The following is a 16459-nucleotide window of genomic DNA, read 5'->3' as shown; positions in this document are numbered from 1 at the left end:
GGACTGTTGGGTTCTACCTGATTCTTTGTGAATCCCTGTGAACACACAGGCATGAGCTAGCTGGCTAGACCCCTCCTGGGGCACAACTCAAGAGGCCAAAGCTGAAGGGCCAATCCTTCAACTACGCCCAGACTGCATACCAGCTGGCAGCACCAGCCACCTGGACTTACAGAAAGGGGCAAGCAGCTGAAGACAAACTCCACCTGGCTCCACCTCCATCAGCTGCACCCAGAACAGAGGCCAAGGTGCCTGCAGCCCACCTGGTGCTGAGCTGTCCCCTAAGAGTGAAGACAGGCTGGGGGCAGCAAGACCCCCATCAATGGTGAGACACTCCATGCAGCAGTGCCCTGAAATAGGGGCCCTAGAGGGCTCCTCTGGGTGGCGGCCTGGGTTGGGGGGGAGCAATAAGGGGCCAGCGGAAGTGGTGGGGCTCCCAGGCCCCTGCCCAAAGATCCACTTTCTAGCAGGCCACCTCGCCCGCGCCAGCCCCCCGGCCTCACCCACCTAAGAGCCCAGTCCCCTGCAGACAGGGCACTGAGAGGCAGAGTCTGGCATTGGTTTTCATTTTGAGTCAGCAGTGCCACTAAAAATAGGAGGTGAGCAATTATACAAGCTGCAGGAAGTGAGGAGACAAGTGCCTGTCACTGTCATAGGATCAACCAGTTTTCAGGACAGAGCAGTTTCCTAATGGCTACTTTTATCAATCCATGCAGGCCCTCCTGTGGGCTCCAAGGAAGGAGAACTGGGTGCCATGATTTAGCCCAAAAATCAACTCTTAACTCCTCCCACTGCACCAACAGGAGATAACACTTCACGCAGCAAAAGCAATAAATGCCGAGGTGTCTGAAGGCCAGCCAGTTCTGTTTCTGTGCATTCAAGGGACACCTGAGGATGTTATGATTTAGACTCCGAGCAGACACTCCCCTCATCAGAGCAGGGAGAAGGCAGAGCCGACGGCCACCTGTGCAAAGTTGGCTCTTCCTCCTCATCTAGGGGCTCCACCCACGCCCTGACCAGTAGCAGCAGCAGCAGCATCACCTGGGAGCTTCTTAGAAATGCAAATAACTGGGGCCACTCTGGACTCCTGAGACAGAAACCAAGTGGGGTGGGGGTTGGGGGGTGGCTTTCTGTCTTAAAAAGCTCTCTGGTTAAATTGGAACAAATTTAAGAACCTCAGAGCCTGATCCTCAGAAAAGACTGATGGGCAATAATGCTTTACTCATTGTTTCTCAGACCTTTCTACTGGCCATATTAATAGGATGGTATTAATAAATTCTGGCAGGAGAATCATCTTCATCAGCCTGACCCTGGGAAACTTCTTCAGTGGAAAAGAACTCTCTTATCTGAATTGAAAGAAATATTAATAGGTTAATTTTTTTTAATGAAAGAAGTTATTGAACACTTGGGATCAAGTGCACCCTTGGCTTGGTCATCACCCCATAGAGGGTTGGGGGGGAGGGGGGTCCCCATCAATCAGCTGATGAAGGGGGACAATTTCAATCCCTGGACCAGCCCAAGCACAGGAGCCTGAAGGCCTGGAGGAGGGGCAGATGGGCAGAGAACATACATTAAATAGTTCACATTCATCGTATACTAAGTAGGAATTTGTCTGAGAATCCACTGAGAATTCTGAAATGATGAAATGCAACTTGAACACACTTTAAAGAACACAAACCAGTAACCAAGAGATCCATGAGCTCCCCCGCTCCTCCTCCTCCGTCAAACAGACATAGAATTAGTACAGATGGTTTTTGTCTCGAAGCACAGAGCACTGAATGTCAATGGTTTATGACTGATGTAAGCTACTTTAGAATAAAGAGGAAATGGGAAACTAGTGGGGGGAAAGTATGCATTTTATGGGAAAAGAATATCGAAAGACAGACTTCCCTGGTGGTCTAGTGGTTAAGACTTTGCCTTCCTTTGCGGGGGTATGGATTCAATCCCTGGTTGGGGAGCTAAATTCCCACATGCCTCGGGGCCCAAAAAAAAACCCAAAATAAAACAGAATTAATATTGTAACAAATTCAGTTAAGACTTTAAAAATGACCCATGTCAAAAAATATCTTAAAAAAAAAAAAAAAAAAAAGAACACTGAAAGACAACCAAAAAAAGAAAGTCCTAGGAGAAGACACTGGGGGAGGTTAGCAGGCTCTGCACTGGTCAGCAGAAGAGTCTGATGCAAGCTACACAAACTGTGGTACAGGCTGCAGCTATTTCAATACACAGACATGTGAGCCAGGATGTTCCTGCTCTTACTCGACAAGAGATGAGGACGAGCAATGGTAGTCTCATCCTTTTAAGGGTAGTTTCATCCCTGTTAAGGAGAAAAGTTAATCCAGGGAGAGAGCATGCACAGGGCAGCAGGCAGGTGCCAGGTGCTTTGCAAGGTTTAATGAACTTTCACTAAACTTACCTGAGCAGGAGGAACCCCTGAGAACCTCATGTCCAGAGAGGAGCAGGAATGGCCCGCTGTCAGAGAAGCTCTGCCGGCATCCACATCACCAGTGCTGTGGCCAGTCTGACCTCTCCCCTGTGCTGGGCAGGAAAAGCCACTTGGGTCTGTGCAGAGCATGAGCAAAAACTAAAGCCCAGCTCTCCACCAGCTGCCTTTGGACTTGAGTCCCTTCCATCTTTTGGGATAATAGGAATTACACCCCCTATGTCTCTCCCCATGACCACACCGTGACTGCTTTCTCCCAGGACATCTCAGGAGAAAAAAACTTCTCATCAGGGAAGCCCACCATCTGGGAAGCAGAAGCTGGAAAGGGCCAGGAAGGATCGACGGCCTGACAGGTCACAGAGGGAGTACTAGCACAGTTTCCCTTGTCTTCAGACACCTAGTGTGCGGTACTGTTTCCAAGGTCCTAGGAAAATGATACAGTTAGTATCTGGGAACTCAGGGATACCTCCAAGACCAGACTGTGGCCATCCTTCTGAAAGGCTCCAGCCTTGGGACTTCCCTGCCAGTCCAGTGGTTAAGGCTCCACCTTCCAATGGAGGGCGTATGGGCTTGATCCCTGGTTGGGGAGCTAAATCCCACATGCCTCACAACAAAAAACATAAAACAGAAACGGTACTGTAACAAATTCAAAAGACTTTAAAATGGTCCACATTTAAAAAAAAAAAAAAAAACCTTCAGTTCAGTTGCTTGGTCATGTCCAGCTCTTTGCAACCTCACGGACCGCAGCACGCCAGGCTTCCCTGTCCATCACCAACTCCTGGAGCTTGCTCAGACTCATGTCCACTGAGTCAGTGATGCCATCCAACCATCTCATCCTCTGTCACCTCCTTTTCCTCCTGCCTTCAATCTTTCCCAACATCAGGGTCTCTTCTAATAAGTCAGTACTTCGTATCAGGTGGCCAAAGTATTGGAGCTTCAGCTTCAGTCCTTCAGATGAATACTGAGGACTCATTTCCTTTAGGATGGACTGGTTGGATCCCCTTGCAGTCCAAGTCAAGAACACCACAGGCCAAAAGCATCAATTCTTCGTCGCTCAGCTTTCTTCACAGTCCAACTCTCACATCCATATGCGACTACTGGAAAAACCACAGTTTTGACTAGACGGACCTCTGTCAGCAAATTAATATCTCTGCTTTTCAATATGCTGTCTAGGTTGGTCACAGCTTTTCTTCCAAGGTGCAGGCGTCCTTTAATTTCATGGCTGCAGTCACCATCTGCAGTGATATTGGAGCCCAAGAAAATAAAGTCTCTCACTGTTTCCATTATTCCCCCATCCATTTGCCATGAAGTGATGTGACCGGATTGCCATGATCTTAGTTTTTTGAATCCAAGTTTTCAGCCAGCTTTTTCACTGTCCTCTTTCACTTTCATCAAGAGGCATTTTAGTTCTTCACTTTCTGCTATCAGGGTGGTGTCATCTGCTTATCTAAGGTTATTGATATTTCTCCTGGCAATCTTGATTCCAGTTTGTGCTTCATCCAGCCCAGTGTTTCTCATGATGTACTCTGCATATAAGTTAAATAAGCAGGGTGACAATATACAGTCGTGACATACTCCTTCCCAATTTGGAACCAGTCTGTTGTTCCATGTTCAGTTCTAACTGTTGCTTCTTGACCTGTACACAGATTTCTCAGGAGGCAGGTCAGGTGGTCTGGTATTCCCAACTCGTTCAGATTTTTCTACAGTTTGTTGTGATCCACACAGTCAAAGGCTTTAGAGTAGTCAATGAGGCAGATGTTTTCTGCAACTCTCTTGCTTTTTCTATGATTCAATGGATGTTGGCAACTTGATCTCTGGTTCCTCCGGCTTTTCTAAGTCCAGCTTGAAGATCTGGAAGTTAATGGTTCACATACTGTTGAACCTGGCTTGGAGAATATTTGAGCATTACTTTGCTAGCGTGTGAGATGAGAACAGTTGTGTGGTAGCTTGAACATTCTTTGGCATTGCCTTTCTTTGGGACTGGAATGAAACTGACCTTTTCCAGTCCTATGGCCACTGCTGAGTTTTCCAAATTTGCTGGCCTATTGAGTATAGCACTTTCACAGCATCATCTTTTAGGATTTGAAATAGCTCAGCTGGAATCTTTATGGACTTTCCTGGTGGCTCAGATGTATATATTTACTTTAAATAAAACAAATTTTAATAAATTTTATTTATCTTAAATAAATAAATTGTGGAATTCCAGGCTCGATGGCTGACACCCCACAGTCTAGTAGCACAACTGAGTGGCACCAAGGAGCCAAATTCAACAAAGAACCAAATGATTTTCTCTTCAAGTTTAATAATTTGAAGGCTCTGAATGGCTGTAAGGGACTTCCCTGGTGGTCCAGTGGTTTAAGAATCTGCCTTATAATGCAGATGACACGGGTTTGACCCCTGGTTGGGAAACTAAGATCCCACATGCCTTGGAGCAACTAAGTCTGTGCTGCAAGGAAATATCCCAAGTGACAGAACTAAGACTGGAAGCAGCCAAATATATAAATAGTGTTTAAAAAAAAAATGGGTGTAAAGCCATACATAAAACACAAAGCATTATCTTTTAGAGATGGATCAAAGAAATTAAAAACACCTGGGACCAGAGAGCGCTCTCAAATATCCAAGGAAAGAAAAACACTGCAATAACCACTCAACTCAGTGACCACAAAACAAAGCTCTTTGGAATTTATAATGCTCTGAGGCAACACCAAAAGAAGTGTTTGATCATTCACTCCCACAAAATAAAAGCTTTAATAGGAGTGAGCCCAGAAAAGCACCTCCAGGGTATACGCATGAAAAACCAGATATCAACACTGACCAAACAGTGACATTGCCAGGACCAGCAGTTACTAACCTGCATCTTTTTACACACACAGCAGACAGAAAACTTACGAAGCACCCTTCAGAAGTGATCAGGTTTCAGGCAAACCCCACGCCCCCGCGGTCCTGGACTGCCATCAGCCAACAGCACCACAGGGGACGCTGTGTTCTTCCCCTTCCTGCCCGCGCCATCTCCACCCACCTGTGGGAGAAGAGATGCCCGCAGGGAGGGAGACATCCCAGGATGATGCGGATCTTATTTTACCATCTCCCTCTGCCTCCATCCTTGGCAGACAGAAATGTACCCGCACGTGCCCCCTCATTAAACAGTAACAAGATGTTCCCATAAAACACAAACTCAGGCTCTTAGCTTAGAAAGGATCTGAGTTCCTGGGCGGTTGATCCCTGCAGTGACCATTGGCATTTCTGAGCACAGCCTCCCTGGAGCAGGGGCTGACCAGGAGCAGAGGCTGTATGCCACGCCATCCATGCCCCTGGACTTGGGACACCCTTGTTCATTCAGAACAAACCCACTTGCAAGAAGGGACTTAGGGAAGCCTCCTCCAGTGAGTGACAAAGCACAGGCTCCCCGGGGGGGTGGGGGGGGGCAGGAACTGGGGGCCAGCCAGGCTCAGGCAGCTGACAGAAAACCCTGGAGGCTTCTAAACAGCACTCGACACACTCTCGCCACCCTGCTTGCTCTTTCTCAAAGAACATAGTTGAAAGAGAGCCCAGGACTTCTCTGGGGTGCAGTGGTTTAGAATCCACATGCCAGGGCAGGAGATATGGGTTCAGTCTCTGGTCTGGGAAGATCCCACATGCCATGGGGCAACTAAGCCCACGGACAACTGCTGAGCCTGTGCTCCCCCAGCAAGAGCAGCCACCACAGCGAGGAGCCTGCACACCGCAGAGAGAGCAGCCCCCCACGGACAGCTGCTGAGCCTGTGCTCCCTCAACAAGAGCAGCTGCCACAATGAGAAGCCTGCACACCACAGCGAGAGTAGCCCCCACTCATCGTGCCTAGAGAGAGCCAGTGCCCAGCAACGAAAACCCAGTGCACCCAAAAATAAATAAAAATTATAAAAAATTTCAAGAACAAAGAGAGCCCAACGTGAAGACTTGCTACTGTCTTTTGGGTCCAAGTTCAGCAGCCACCGAGACCCAGGCTTATCCTTCCTCGGGTGTGTCGGGGAAGATCCCAGAAGGGTGACAACTACCTCTCAGGGTTCCGCCTTCCACTGACCCTCACTGGCCAACAAGACTCAGGAAGGCAGCTTCCCATCTATGGATCAGAGGCACCCACCACAGGGCCTGACCTGGAGCAGCTCGCTGCCTGTGCTCATGGATCAGTTGCAAGTGGGGCTTGTTATGCCTTGAAATAAAGGGGCAGCTTACACCCCACCCATGGATGCAGCACAGCGGTCAGCATTACTGCCCCATCTCCCGCGGAAAACAGCCTTCCAATCAGGAATGTCGGGGATGCTGTGTTAGCCCAGGTGACCTGAGGTCAGCTCTGGGGACTCCTGCTCTGCGGCCACTAGTGCTTAAAAGAGGCATAACTTGTATACCCCTCAACCCCGAGCCCTGGCTTCTCCACAGACAGGACAGCTGCAGCCAGACAATTTCAATGGGCAGGATCCTCCAACGCTAAGAAGTTACCAGGTTTTAACATTAGACATCATATGAGTTGAGCTGAATTGGGCGTGAAAATGAAACTATTCTAAGGAAGTAAAAAGAAAGAGAAGTATGGAAAGCAGACACTACCTACTAATAAAGTCAGGAGTGGGCAGACAGGAACATGGGATGTTACGTGCAGCAGGCACTCCTAGGAAGATTTTGAGGAGGATTTGCATTAAGTTCAGTAGTTAGGAAAAGACTGCTTTTTTCTTCCTGAGTCCTCAAGAAGCCTTCTTTCCAACCATCACCTGAGTGGGAGACGTGGCACCAGGAACCCGGGTGGCAGAGGAACTGGCCCCTCCTGACTGTGCCTGGGGAGCCGAGCAGTAGGGCCCAGCACAAGCGCCCAGGTGCGTCCAGCCTGCCTGCCCACGACCAGTGCAGGAAGGCAACCTTCCCACTCAAACTATCCCAAACCAGCGATGCGTCACTGGATCCCTGTGGTGTACACCTGAAACTACCCAACACTGTAAACCAACTGTCCTCCAATTTTTAAATTAAATGTGTAAGAAATGCCGATGAGGGAGGCAGAGGAAGAGACCGTCAAGTGGGATCCCCACAGCAGCCCATCCTCAGCTCACAGCTCACTCTCTACATCGGATGAGGCTCCTCCTTACAAGCCAGTCATGCCACTGGCTGGCATGTGGTCATCCTTCCCTGCCCCTCCCACTCCTGCCCCCAGCTTCCAGGACATAGGACACAAGGAGAAGGGGACAGATGTCCAACCTGGGAAAGCAGCTCTCTGTCTCGTCAGAAACCCTCCCTCCACTCAAGGGATCAGGTGGCCTCAAGTCTTCAGGTCACTCAGATATGCTCACATCCATAGCTGTACGTGTGTAATCTCAACTCAAGGTATTTGCAGTAAGAAACAAACAGGGAATAATATACATGTATGTATGTATGTATATGTGTATATATATATGTATATATATGTGTGTGTATGTGTGTATATATATATGTGTGTGTATATATATATATGTATATATATATATATATGGGGCTTCCCAGGTGGCACAGTGGTAAAGAACCTGCCTGGCAATGCAGGAGATCAGGGTTTGAATCCTGGGTCAAAAACATCCCCTGGAGGCGGAAATGGCAACCCACTCCAGTATTCTTGCCTGGGAAATCCCATGGACAGAGGAGCCTGGTGGGCTACAGTCCATGGTGTCTCAAAACAGACATGGCTGAGTGATGAAACTATATACATATATACATGCACACTCACAAAGTGACTCAGCAAAGCCTTCGAGCCTGATGATGCTCCCAGAGTCCCTACACTCACACAGACAGCAGCTGGAGAAACACATATGTAGGACGAGCACTGTAGAGAGGGCACGGCCACCGCTGGCCACGGACAGCACCAACTGCAGGGTTGCTGCCTGCCGAGCAGCAGGCTCTCTGAGGCCCTGCTCTGTATAAACCTCACAACTATCCCAGGAGCTAACTACTACTATTGTCCCCCTTTCTCAGATGAGAATAGTGAGGCACTAAGAGCCTTACCAGCCCAAAGTCAGTGCCAAGAGGAGGGTCAGGATCCAGGTCAGGGGACCAGGCTCTCAGCACACCAGTGCCCACTTCCCAGGAGATGGAGTGGGGAATTAGGAGCTGACATGTATTAACGGGAGAAGGAAGGCCCAGGGATCATGCAGAGCCTTCGAAGGGGAGATGCCATTTTAGGCCCACAAGGAGGCAGTGGAGGTGGGCAAGGCGTCGGGAACTGCACCTGCAGAGGTTGGGGTGGGCAGACGCTTCCTGGCTGGGAATGACCGCTGTGGAACCCCACCATACGGGGGCTACGCGGTGGACAATGAGGCAGAATCAGATGTGTAAGGAGCCCCTTGACTTGGGGAACAGCAAAGAAAGCGTATGTATCAGAAGGTCGACCCCAGTGAAGAGGCTGATGAGAGGGAGAAAGGTCTGGAGCAGGAAGACACGAGCACACAGCGGGCAAGAGACAGAGGCCCCGCGTGGATGACGGAAGGGAGCGCCAGCAGCTCAAGACTCTGGTGCCCTCAGCCACCTCTGCTCCGTGGCTGCAGGCTCAGCCCTTCCACTCTCAAAGGGGGCCCCATGTAGACAGAAAGATGGTCATCTTATCCATCCCATCTGGACCGGTTGAGGGGCACAGGAGAAGCAGGATTTGTGGGTGGACATAGGAATTTAAAGCCAGAGACCAAATGAAAATAAGGGTGTGTGTGCACATGTGTGTGTGCGCGCCATCCTTTACACAAGTTCACACACATGAAGCCAAAGTACAAAACCATGGTGATGGATATCTACATGTTGATGGCATCAGGCCCCAACTTATCCTAGAGGTTGAGAAGCAAAGGTTTAAATACTGAAGATTTCACTTCTGAAACTTACCAACACTCTACGGTAAAACTCATTCTTGATTAATCATGCAATCAGAACATTTTTTCTATTAAAAACATATACCTCAAAAAAAGTACGCCTCATTTCTCATGCATTCAAAACATGCTTAGTTAAAATAACGTCATGTCATATAGGAAAGGAAAAAGTAAATAAACAGGAGGAGAAGTCACTTAAAAGTCAGAGTAGAACTGAATTAAATCATTTCAGGATAGCAAACACACAAAGCCCAGAGAGTTCTAAAGCACCAAGTGTGTGGGTACACGTGTGATATGAGGAGGCAAGGGGGTCTGATCACACACAGTCCCCTGGACAGTAGTTCTCACGTGCTGTTTTTCTCACATCAGTTCCTCATTTTCTACAGCAAAGAAAATTAACCCCATCATACAGACATGCGAGCTCCCCAAATCAACATTCTGTCCAGGATGTGTGTGTGTATGAGTGTGTGTTTTACTTCATGGACTCATCAAGAGATCTGGAGCCAAAGCTGGTTCACGCTCATGCTCACTCAGTCGTGTCTGACTCTGTGGCCCCACAGACTACAGCCCTCCAGGCTCCTCTGTCCATGGGATTTCCCAGGTGAGAATACCAGAATGGTGGCCATTGCCTTCTCCAGGGGACCTTTTCAATCCAGTGATTGAACCCAAGTCTGCTGCACTGGCAGGCGGGTTCTCTACTGCTGAGCCAGCAGGGAAGCCCATCAAACCTGGTTAGTAAGATAAATCAGAGTCCTCCGCCTTCTTCCTCCTGCATCCCCCCTCCCCTGTGGTGGGGATAAGATTCCCCTCCTGCCTCTCCCCCCCCCCCCCCCCCCCCCCCCCACCCCCACCTCCTCCACTGCGAGCTGGATGACAGCTCAGAGTGTGTCCTCCACAGCGTCTGGACTCTGGGACGGAACTCTGTCCAGGATGCCCAGTTGGGCTGTGACGCTGCATCCTCCCCTGGCAGGGGGTAGAGGGGATGCTGCCACACTCTGACAAAGGACGATACAGTGATTAGAAGAGAACTATCCTAAAGTAGGTTCCTCTGGTGGCTCAGCAGTAAAGAATCCAGCTGCCAATGCAGGAAAGGAGGGTTCAGTCCCTGGGCTGAGAAAATTCCCTGGAGAAGGAAATGGCAACCTACTCTCTTATTCTTGCCTGGAGAATCCCTTGGACAGAGGAGCCTGGCAGGCTATGGTCCATAGGGTCACAAAAAGCCAGACATGACTGAAGCAACTTAGCACTAGCAAAGATGAAAAAGTCCTGAATGCTGGCATTTTTGTCTCTTCAGGAGGTATTCTTATAAACACTAACTGTTCCTAATAAAATTATTCTCAAAAATTGCTCAATTCAAATATTCTAAAACCAGACTTCCACATTTAGAAGACTATATTCTTACAGCATATTTTTAAAGCTCTTTTAAAAATAATCTTTATCCCAGTTTATGTGTAACCAGTTACAAGGGCATCCTTCCCTCCCATCCAGCAGCAGGGTACAAGGACTTCAGCCGAGCATGCAGACTCCACCAGGAGGCTGCCCAAGCCCATGCTGCCCCCTGCCCTGGGCTGCTCTTCTCCCCATCCTCTGCACATGGTTATGACCTGGGCAACCATCCGGTCAGACTGCACATCCCCCTGAGGGGATGGTCTGCTGACTGCCCTGCGTGAGAGGCAGGCTTCAGAGCAGGGTCAATGCCAGACACACACCCTTCGTGGCCAGCAGAGGCCACTTACCACCATGCACACTAGGAGGTGGACCGAGGAAGGGTCCCTACTTCTCCCCTACAAGCCCTGCCCTGCATCGGGTCTCCTGCCAACATCCCTTCACAAGACACCTGCCCCCTGACAACTTCCTGTCTTGCTCAGGGAGCTGGAGAAGGCAGCTGTCATCTCCCTGAGCTTGCTGGGGAAGACAGCAGTACAGGTACCCATGAGCTGGGAGCCTCACAGAGTCTGGCCTGAAATGAGCCAGCTCCTCAGGTCAGAGGGGACCCAGAGGTGGATGGATGAGGAAAGCACCCTGCCCTGGTTTGATTCTCATGACCCTCACCCCAACCCCTTCCCTTCACTGAGAACTGGGGACTCAGCATCCTCTGGGCACTTGAAGCTGTTTCCTGTCTGTCGCGGGTGAACTGTCTGCACCAGGGCTTCAGAGACAAGCTTGTCCCTCTACCCATCATGTGACATGCCAGGGGAACCAAAGGCCCCCGAGTCCTCACTTGGCACCCGGATGAGAAACATGCACACCAGCGCCCATGACCTGCTCCAAAGCCCAGCCACACTGGAGGAGCGTGTAGTCACCTACACGTGTAGTCAGCCCAGGCCGGCTGTGCCAGCCCTGCTTTGGCTCACTAGTCCACACCCGCCAGTGAGCAGGGTCTGCAGATGAGTGGACCCTCCACCATCTCTGCTGACCCCATAGGGGAAACACATGGCAGCCGCCACCCTCGCCCACCACAGGCAGGTGGCTCACTCGCTCCACCCACACCTCTAGTGTCCCCCCAGCCACGCGTGGCCTGCTGGTGTCAGGATGCAGGCATCGGCCACATTCTGTGATGCCAGGAAAGAAAACCAGAAAGCTGTGCTCCCCAGATCCCTGCCAGCCAGATTCTGGTTAGTTCTGCAGGACAGCAGCCCTGGTGCAACTCGGCCAAAGGAAGGGCACGTTTGCCGTCCCCACCCCCGCTGCCACTTAGGGAGGCTCCAGCTGCTTCCAGGGCTGGGGGCGTGGGGGCTGGGTGGCCCACAGCTCTGCTTCCTGCTCGGTGACCCAGGGTAGGGGTCCTGGACTTGCTCCCAGCCCAGGGACAGCAGCAGCTTCTGGTTTCCATCTCTGGGTGACTCTTCCTGCCCCGTGGCTGCTGCGGTCCTTTATACATCCCCCGTCCAAAATACCCAAGAGATTCCCGTTTCCTAGGAGAACCCCCAAGGAAGAACCCCGTGGCCTGGGTAGAGCAGAGGTCACCTGGAAAAGGGAGACAGCAGTGGTGACTCCCAGCGGAGCTGAAACAGGAAGAGACCAGGAAGGTGTGTCACTCTGCACCTGTCACCTGTGATCCGATGGTTAAGATCCTTGGAAACTGGGAAAAGCTGATGTCGCCCTGCAGGACAGGGGTGCCAGAACCAGCCTGGGCAGCAGAGGGGCCTGCAGGAAGGGCCATGAGAGGGAAGCAGGCAAACTGCATCAGTCACTCAGTGGCCAAACATGGAGAAAATTCGCAAGTTCTCTTTCCTAGTCAAGTTCCAAGCATCAGAGTTCCCTCTCTGGGCCAGAGGACCACAAGGACAACCACATGCTCTGTGGGTGGGGAAGGAAGGGGAGGTGCAGGGAGCAGCTGGCGACCACAGCTGGGTGGCCCTGCCCTGGCCATAGGAAGGGCCCACCGGCCAAATGCCCAGTGAAGTGACAGAAGATCCTGACCCGCCCCCAAAATTTCTTTGGCTGTTTCCAGAGGATGTTGAAATTGCAAGATATTTGGAATGCTTACAGAAAGCAGGGAAAGCAGTAGGAAGGGAGTTTGTTACAGAAAATCCAGGAGGTGTGGCCGTTATAGCTGGGACAGAAGCAGGGCGTCTCCCACTCCCACCCAGGACAGGAAGGGGAAGTGAGAGCTACGGGTGACACCAGGCAACAGTGCAGACCCTGGGCTCCCAGGGGAGGTGGGCCGCGTGTGGCCTCCTCCCCCACACCCTCCATGCCTGGGGTGGGGGACACCCACAGTGCTGCGCCAAACAGGCCGAAGCATAACACCACGGGCCCACTCTGCTCAAACTACATCCTGGGTGGGTGTCATCCACTCCCTAAGCAACGTGGAGTGGGGATGGAGGGGAATCATGCCTCATACTGGTTTTTGTTGTTGTAATCACAAAACCAAATGGGAACTTTGACAACCAGTTAGCCCATCTCATTCACCAATGAGATTATGAGCATGACAAGCGTACAAAGAAAAAACATTCACATTAGAGAGTCCCAGTGAATCAGTACAGTTCATGAAGCTCATATATGGGGAGGGGGTGGTGCTCTGGTTAGGCCAACCAGGCATGGGGGTCACAGAGGGACAAGAACTAATTTTCAACAGGGAATAATTGACTGATTATTCTTCAGTTGAAAGGTAGCCTGAGATAGACAGCTCCTTTGTCTACCGAAGAAGCTATTTAAATTAAGCCATAAACCCATAAATAATGTTTAAAACCCAAAGGAGACAATGAAGAATATAATATAAAGGGACCATTCTGAAATGTGAGAAAAATAAACGAGTGGGAGGAAACAGAATTAATTTCAAACAAATCAATTTGAAATTAAAAATTACAGTCTGGCTTAAAATGTATCAAGAAATGATATGTGCCTGGAGTCCACTTTACAATAAAGTAATAGGAACATGATGGTGGGGAGGAGCAGGAGGTGGCAAAGATGGGACCAGAGTGGTCCCCAGAAGGTGACCACTGGGGCTGAGTGACTGCTGGGATTCACCACTCTCTGTAGTTCAAAACTATCTCTTAGGAATCTAAAAACCTACCAAATTCTCGTCAACTGTGTACCCCTGTAGCACACACAGCGCAAATCACTTAGTGCAGGATGGCACATACACACTCCTACCCTGCACCTGAACACCACTGATTAATACTTTGCACGAAATATAGTTAAGTCAAACTCAGACCACAGGGTATTGGGACAGTGGCACACTACTTAATTTCTAAACGTTCCATCTGGTAGCAATTTTAGAAAGTACTTTTTTCAATTACACATCATATAAAACTTTGTAACCATGTTACATTAGATAATCACACAATTCCAAAGAAAAGTTGCTTTACTGATGATATACTGTGTATCAATCATGGGGTTTCCAGGCTGACTCAGCCTGAAAGAATCCACCTGCAATGCTGCAGACTTGGGATCGATCCCTGGGTCGGAAAGATCTCCCGAAGAAGGAAATGGCCACCCATTCCAGTATTCCTGCTTGGAGAATTCCATGGACAGAGGAGCCTGGCAGGCTGTTGTCCACGGGCGTCACAAAGAGTTGGACTCAACTGAGCAACTAAACATACACACACAGGATCAAATAAGTAAAGTGCTTGGCTTGTACCCGGCATTTAGCAAGCACTCAATACATTCTAGGGATTCCCTGGTGGCTCACAGGGTAAAGTGTCTACCTGCATCACAGGAGACCTGAGTTTGATCCCTGGATTGCGAAGATCCCCTGGAGAAGGAAATAGCAACTCACTCTAGTACTCTTGCCTGGAAAATCCCATGGACAGAGGTGCGTGGTAAGCCCCAGTCCATGGGGTTGCAAAAAGTGCAACATGACTGAGCGACTTCACTTTCACTTTCAATACATCCTACCCAGACAGGCCACCAGATTCTGATTCATCATCAGCCTTATGTTTGGTCAAACAAAAAAGACTGAGCGTCAGTCAGAACATCACCACACAGGGCAGACGGAGGTCTGCTGTTGGGAGGACCCCACACCTGAAGCTTCCTTCATGCAGACACCTATCAGTTAGGGTTCCTGGACATGGGGTTCATTTCAGGTCTCTGATACTTTTCTTATGATACAAGTTCAGTTCAGTTCAGTTCAGTTGCTCAGTCGTGTCCGACTCTTTGCAACCCCATGAATCACAGCACGCCAGGCCTCCCTGTCCATCACCAACTCCCGGCGTTCACTCAGATTCACGTCCATCGAGTCAGTGATGCCATCCAGCCATCTCATCCTCTGTCGTCCCCTTCTCCTCCTGCCCCCAATCCCTCCCAGCATCAAAGTCTTTTCCAATGAGTCAACTCTTCGCATGAGGTGGCCAAACTACTGGAGTTTCAGCTCTAGCATCATTCCTTCCAAAGAAATCCCAGGGTTGATTTCCTTCAGAATGGACTGGTTGGATCTCCTTGCAGTCCAAGGGACTCTCAAGAGTCTTCTCCAACACCACAGTTCAAAAGCATCAATTTTTCGGCACTCAGCCTTCTTCACAGTCCAACTCTCACGTCCATACATCACCACAGGAAAAACCATAGCCTTGACTAGACGGACCTTAGCCGGCAAAGTAATGGCTCTGCTTTTGAATATGCTATCTAGGTCGGTCATAACTTTTCTTCCAAGGAGTAAGCGTCTTTTAATTTCATGGCTGCAGTCACCATCTGCAGTGATTTTGGAGCCCAGAAAAATAAAGTCTGACACTGTTTCTACAGTTCCCCCATCTATTTCCCATGAAGTGATGGGACCGGATACCATGATCTTCGTTTTCTGAATGTTGAGCTTCAAGCCAACTTTTTCACTCTCCTCTTTCACTTTGATACAAATCAGGGTTCTTTTTCCTAAACAAACTGAACTAGTTAAACAAATGATCATCGAACTACCCAGAGAAGCCCACAGCACCACCCACCCTTGGAGGAGCCGGGTGTGGGCCTGGGGAGCAGAGCATCTCCTCCCCTTACAGGACACCAGAGCCTAGAACAGTGCCCAGCAGAGAGCAGATGCTCACATGCGTGTCCAACAGGAGACTGAAGCATGAAATCTTTCAAGGGAGAGATAACCACATGCTCAGAAGCTACAGTATATGATTCATGAACCCTGATGTGCCCCCCAAACTCCTGTGCGGAATTCCTGACCCTCAAGATGACAGGACTTGGTGGGGGGCTCTGGGGGACAATCAGGTGGTGAGCATGGAGCCTCATGAAGGGGTTTAGTGCCTTAAAAGAAGGCCCCAAGGGCTGCCGACACCTGCCACCAAGTGGATGCAGGGCGAGGCCCTTGCTGACCAGCTGGCCCCGGGATCTCAGATGTGCAGCCCCTAGGACTGTGAGAAGTAAATGCCCATGTTTATAAGCACCCAGTGTGTGGCATCTCATGATACCTGCATGAGCTGAGCCCAGACGCTGTGGTTGGGGTGCTATTATAGGACCAGGAAGCAGGGGGAGCTGTACGTGTGACAGGGCACAGATCTTTCCATTGAACCTGACTGCACACACCTGCTCTGCAGGCTGCACACACATCACAGGGGGTCATGAGCAGAGCACCAGAGACAGGGGCAGCCGTCCGAGGAGGGCTGGGGTGAGTGAAGCAGGATGGGCCCTGGCCATTCCCCAGACGTGGGGGATGCAAGGACGGAGTGCATCCCTGGAGAAGGACATGCCAGAATGAAAGCTGTTTCAGGGGGTCTGGGGGCCCGGAGATGGAGGTGCA

At 50.1% G+C, this 16459-nt stretch overlaps 1 protein-coding gene across 5 annotated transcripts in view; it reads right to left on the bottom strand.

Annotated features, from left to right (window-relative positions):
- NCK2 (NCK adaptor protein 2) overlaps nucleotides 1–16459 on the bottom strand; it is a 118753-nt gene that overhangs the window by 73331 nt on the left and 28963 nt on the right. Inside the window, exon 1 of one of the 5 annotated variants that reach the window (XM_060412124.1) lies at nucleotides 2414–5381. The exons of the other annotated variants lie outside the window; for them this stretch is intronic. The gene's annotated coding sequence lies outside the window, so the exon portion shown is untranslated. Of the gene's footprint in view, nucleotides 1–2413; nucleotides 5382–16459 lie in introns of those variants that run through there. 5 annotated transcript variants of the gene reach the window in all.

The sequence above is a fragment of the Ovis aries genome, chromosome 3, assembly GCF_016772045.2.
Source record: "Ovis aries strain OAR_USU_Benz2616 breed Rambouillet chromosome 3, ARS-UI_Ramb_v3.0, whole genome shotgun sequence".
Taxonomy (NCBI): domain Eukaryota; kingdom Metazoa; phylum Chordata; class Mammalia; order Artiodactyla; family Bovidae; genus Ovis; species Ovis aries.
Note: the sequence above shows the minus strand (reverse complement) of the source record. Positions and strands in the feature narration are given on the sequence as shown.